A 6,282-nucleotide genomic window follows, 5' to 3' on the forward strand; every position below is an offset into this window, starting at 1 on the left:
GAAGTTTTTTGGGGGAGGGTGACAGTGATAAGATAATAGGATGGATTCTGCTTGTTAATAATAATAATACATCCATTTATATCATGTCTGAAGAGTTTTAGGGAGATTTTCAAAAAGGATTGGGTGGAACGTGCACTTCAGTAATATGACTGCATTTTGATGGGTCTGGCCAACAGACACACACAGAGTTGCCAACAGAGCCTCTTCTGCTTGACTCTAGTAATCCAGAACCCCCTTCATACCTATTATGATTTATGTTCCCTATTGTTGAATATAACAATATGCCCCTCTAGTTCAGTCACTTCTCTATAATGCATGCTTTTATTTTTCCCGGACAGATTCAGATACGGAGAGATTTACTGGATGAGTACTTTGTAAAATAAAGGAGACAAGAACTTCTGAAAAACTAGTCCATGAGCTCTGATTACATACAGGAACTTCAACTACACATGCACTGTTTTATCTTCCACAGGAAAGTCAACTCTCCAGGATATTTTTGTTATTGTTACTAATACAAATACAAATGTATACACCACTTTTCAGCAAATGTAGTTCATCTAGGCTGCAATCCTATACACACCTACACTAATTGTGAAATGAAAAGGCATGCGGGCATGCTGTGTTCCTTCTGTTGCAGAGGCAAATGGAAAGCATAACATACATTTGGTTCTGGATCACAGCCTAATCACACTTTAAAAGTCCATCCTAGAAAAATAAATGCAGACACATGAATATGTCTGTTCACTTTGGGAACTGTATACATTATCAGCTGACCATATGAAAAGATTAGGAAGTCCAGCTATTTAAACTGTGAGCTACAAGATGCTTAAATCTGGCTTGCTTTGGCCCACAGACTTCAGAGGAACCAAGTTGACTTCATTGAACATAAGCTGGGTTTTGTGGTTTAGTGTACTTTCTCTAAAGGTATGCGATTAATGCATCACTGATTTGTCAGATACATGTGTAGTAAGGTTTTGATTTATTCTTTGAATGGAACTGCAAGGTCTTAAAACGGAAGCATTCGTTTCCGAAAGGTAATTGAGAATGCAGATTGTGGCAATATGGCTGACTTGGTCTATTGCCAGCTATACAAACAGAAACTATTATTCCCCCTGCCAGCATCCATTGTTCCAACCCTTCCTTTCTAATATGATAGCAGCGTGAAGACAATTTCCAACCATAAGCAGTTCAATCCCAGGTCCAAAGCGATCACGTCCTCTGTCTGCTTGTCAAACCTCCTGGAGAGATAATGGATGGACATCATTAATGTTGCTGCCTTCAAACTGTTGGTAGAGCATTCAAGGTTATCATGACTTGCTTTGGTGCCTGTCTGATGATGGACAGTAATGTGCGGTTGCACTGATGAGTGCATTGTTCTCATAAGGCAGTGACCAATGTTAAACAGCTGGCTATGAAACTGTTTCATCTTTGCAGGGAATAATGTTCTGATAGGCATATAGCGCCACTGAGAAGATGCACTGGTAAATATACTAGAACCAGTCTTGACCTCTTGTTCCCAGGGGCATGTGTGCTTCCTGTATTTTTCAGAGAGATGACTGCAGAGCATTGTCATGATATCAAACAATGGGATACATTTGCAAACTACTAATTGTTTTCACCATAAACACTGTGATCCTAAGCATATTTGCTCAAAAGTAAGTGTCACTAAGTAATGACATTTACTTCCTAGTATATATGCTTGAATTATGCTGAAGTACAGCTTTGTTGATTACAGCTACACCCCACTTTTTTTACTAGATGTAGATTAAAACAACTAAAAAAACAAAAGCCAATGCTTAGTTTTTCTGCTCTGGAGGAACTTCCACCCCAAACCCAGGCATGTTTGTTGTTAATCAGAGCTGAGAGAAAGGCAATGTGTGCAGAATAGTCTCAGTTTCAACTCAGGCCAGTTTTAAAAGTCATTTGGACATTCAAAGGAGGTAGATGATGAAACTCGTAGACAACTCTGATGTTCTTGCAGAAGGCATTGTACATCACCTTGAGCACCATATGCTTGGAAAGAAGCCGAGGAAAATGTATAAATATGTATTTTATTTCTGTATTACAAGTTTAGTATAGATGCATCCATATTTTTTCCTCACGGCTTCATATGAGATAGGCTGAGAGAAAGTGACTAACCAAAGAGCTTCAAAGCTGAGCAAGGAGGTGAATCTGTCTCACCAGTCCATACCCAACACACTATCCACTGCATCACACTGACTTCCTTATATTTAAGTAAACAAATATGTGCATCTCTGGATTGTGGTTGCTGGCTTTACTGTGTTTATGGACTAGCACCTTTAACAAAAGGTGACCATCTTAAAATCGCTTTTTTTATACCTGAGCACACAAAGCCAAATACAAAATATGCACATGCCCCATCAAGTGTGAAAGATGAGTGCAGTGTTTGATGCACCGTGGTCTGGGACATGATCCACAGAGTCTTCTTTCTATGTGCAAATAGGCTATTGAACACACAACCAGGCTTTTTTTGTCATCACCAACTGGGACAACCTGCAGACATTAACTTGAATCTAAAAATTGTATCCTTCCTTTCCATTTACAATAATAACACCCAAAGCAGTTCACAAAAAAAAGTTAGCTTCTTAAACTTAGGGAGTAGATTATTGAAGAACAGTACAACAAAAACAGCCATCTCTATTTTTATTGGCAGCCCAAGTGTAAAATATATTTTACTAGAAGGAACAATCAAGTAACATCATTACAGTTAGAAATTAATGTTATTGGTTAAGTCCTGTTGAAATTAATGCCAAGCCCCCATTAACCTCAGCAGCTCAAGACTAACTAGACTTCTCCGGATCAGGGCAGATGGACATTTGAACGAATGTTGGATGAACATTTGATTTCAATTATTTGTGTCATTTTCAGCCCAATTCTTGACTGGCTTACAGGGAGCAATGGAGTTGATGCAGCCTCTGTTGCATCTTGTGGTCTAGGACTGATGAAGAGATAAGTACTGATGAAGAGGTAAGTAAATGAAATTCTTCCTTGCTCACTCTGCCATGTCATGATTTCCAATGTGTCTGCTTGCATCTGAGCGAGCTCTTTGGCTGGTGCAGGTCTGAATGAACCCAAGGGGATGTGGTGAGGCCAGGCAGGGAACTTAGGGTATCAGCAGCTCTGTTGCCACCAATAACCACCCCCAGTCCTTCCCAACATGCTTCAGACTGCTCTGATCCCCACTCTGATCCTTCCTCTCTCTGCCCTTCTCTTCCCTTCCTTGCCCATAGCCAGCTGCCTACACCAATTCACCTCCTGGCATGCACATGGTAGCCAGCCTTTCATGCTGGCAGCCTTGCCATGCATATTGTTGCTGTAGCCACAGTGACAATGGAGTGCACCTTCTGCTGGCAGACCACTCACTACGTCAGTGAAAGGCACCCATAGGGTTGAGCTGTTTGTTGGATAATTGCATGTATGAATCAAGCCAAGTGACCCAATTCTAGAATTCTCTTTCTAAGCTACAGTGGAAGACTGCAGTACTAGGCATAGCCCCACTAACTGAGTCATTGGATTGCAGGTCAAAGAGTTAAAACAGCTTTCCATAGATTCATAGAGGTTAAGTTTAGGGATACTGTTTTCCACAAGGAAAGGTGTAATTCATAGACTTTAATGAGCAATTATAAGTAAGTTTACACGTAAGTGACACTCAACTCCAATCAAACAATTCAATCATGCATTGCTTTCTTACTATTTTTTTTAATTACTAAGAACAGACAAGATACAATCACAACATTAAATAGAAGTTTATGGAATATGGAATTATCAGACAATTAAACATGCCACTATTGATATATGTAACAGTTGGGCAACTTGATCTTGAGTTGCTCAGCACGCAAGGCTGCCACAATGCCAAAATGGCTACTGCAGCATCTAACTCTTGCTGGGCAGCCCAGACAGCTCCTCGGGGGAAGGTAAGTAGCCCTACAATGGGGCTACTCAGTATTGCTGCAGCTCTTCGGCCAGCACAGAATCAAGAAGTCCCATGTCAGGCCACCAGTTCGATGGAGCTGCGCTCTGGCAGTCCCGCTCCCTCCTACCCTGCTCCCGCCCCCACCACGCCTCCTCCTCGCCCTCCCCCACCCCTGAATGCCTCCTCCCCGCCTCTCCCCACCCTCACTTACTTCTCTACTGCCTGGTGGTTCACGTGAGCCACTGGGCAGCAGAATGCAGGCCCAGCACTGGAGCAGACCCAGTGTCGGCTCAAACCGGGCTAGGTCTGGCACAGGGCCTGCGGTAAGGCTTGCAAACATACTGTAAGGCACGTTTGTGACAGTGCGTGCGGGCAGTAATCCAGTGTGCACAGTGCTGGATCAGGCCCTAAATCGCCTTGTGAAACACCTTTGCAGATAAAAGAAAAAGAGTGCATTTATAATAGCTATTGGAAAAAGGAGAAGAATTAATAATAAAAATTATTGTATGTAAATGAGTACAAGAATAGGTTGTTATTTGCTATACTTTGCATGATTTATTTTGAGAATATAATTGACATGTAGATTTGAGCCAGGCCTGTTTCAGGCTGATGCAATGAAATAAATTTTTGTTTTATTGCAGTGATGGGAGTACTAAGGGCATACTAAGAATTGTTATCATGAAAAACACTATCGGAAAGTGCAGTGTGCGTATAATTCAGTCAGTGCCCATCCACTATGGATTCTTTGAATTTGCACTCTAGAGTGGAACCTGTCCCCCATTCATCTTTTTCCACCAGCTGAGAATTGTCTTCTTGGGACAAAGGCTAATAAATCATTTTTATTGTGACAACTGAGGCTGTTATAAAGCAGATTCTCTCACAATACTTGCCCTATTTTTGAAACAGTTTTTCATGTAAACCTGTTGAGATATATTTCAGGTCCCTGGAGACAATTTTTGTCTCTACGGAGGCCTTTCTGCACTATCAGGTTGGAATGTACCAAATGGGCAGTGTTTCTCATATTCTTGCACACAGTTAACACAACTTCCCTCCAGAACGTGTGGAAATACCTGCACGTTGCAAGCACTGAAAAGTACAACTGAGAAAATGGGAGATTAGACCAGGAGAGTGCACAGATTGTTACCTTGATCTCTGTGGGGGAAATGGCTTGTGCAGCTGTGATGGGCATCCCTTGAATATTGCTTGTGGCACAAATCATAGTGAGTGACACAGTTTGCCCTTGATGCCCACCACCATTCTGTGAATGTTTAATCTAAGATGGCTTTTATAAAACTTTAATTAGACAAAGAGGTCACAGCCCCAAGCTGTAAATTTGGAGTGCTCATACAAACGTAGTATGGGGGGGGGGGAAGAAAATTAGATATGCAGGGTGTCTTAAGAAAATATCATACAGTGTTAATGTAACAAACGTAGTATGGGGGGTGTAGAAGATTAGTTATACAGGGTGTCTCAAGAAAATATCATACAGTGTTAATGTAACAGTACCAGGTAGATATTAGAAGCAAACCATATTGTTTCTGGTTGTCCAGGCAGCTGGAAAAGAAACCACAGACTGTGTTGTCATCTCTCCTTTCCTGTCCTCCAGCAAATGACTTTCTGTAGAAGCCTTCATGTCTTCATAGCAGCCCATAAGGAAGCCCAATTGTGGATGGGAAGGGCGGGAGTCACTTGTGCCTACAAGCTGCTGGGAGTTTCAGGAGTCCAGATGGACCCTCATGGGCCTGTGAGTCCTCAGCCAGTGCCTGTCCTGGTTGGTCTCCCTGATGGTTGGCAACCTTCAGTCTCGAAAGACTATGGTATAAGCCTACAGCACCCGGTATTCCCAGGTGGTCTCCCATCCAAGTACTAACCAGGCCTGACCCTGCTTAGCTTCTGAGATCAGACAAGATCCAGCATGCGCAGGGTAATAGTTACCAGCCCTGATTAATATCTTTGTCTAGGCACCGTCCAATGAACACTCGAGACAACACACACGGGAGAAAGGGCCACTTTATTAGCATTTTAATACAGAAAGGAGGCTGAGACCTGCAGTTGCAGGGTCAGCGAAAATGTAGGCCCTCCTACAGGCCAGGGCAAGATGGGAAGCCCCCAGTTTTTGTGTCCCTATGTGCTCCTTTAGGAGCCACTGGATCTGTGCTGGCTTGCAACTCACAGGAGCTCCTCCCATGCATGTATACTCATCAGTAAGTCCCATTAGCATCAATGGGACACCTCCTAGGAACGTTTGGACAGGATTGTAGCCTTAAGTCCAGCTATGTCTACCCAGAAACAAGATCTGTTATACTCAATGGAACTTATTCTGGTTGCCCCTCACCCTGCCTGGTTGC

At 42.6% G+C, this 6,282-nt stretch overlaps 1 pseudogene; it reads right to left on the reverse strand.

The window, feature by feature from the left end:
• Window positions 1-5,756: 5,756 nt before the first annotated feature.
• Window positions 5,757-5,873, reverse strand: LOC136656210 (5S ribosomal RNA; annotated as a pseudogene).
• Window positions 5,874-6,282: the final 409 nt, after the last annotated feature.

The sequence above is a fragment of the Tiliqua scincoides genome, chromosome 6 (assembly GCF_035046505.1).
Source record: "Tiliqua scincoides isolate rTilSci1 chromosome 6, rTilSci1.hap2, whole genome shotgun sequence".
In the NCBI taxonomy this organism is placed as follows: Eukaryota; Metazoa; Chordata; class Lepidosauria; order Squamata; family Scincidae; genus Tiliqua; species Tiliqua scincoides.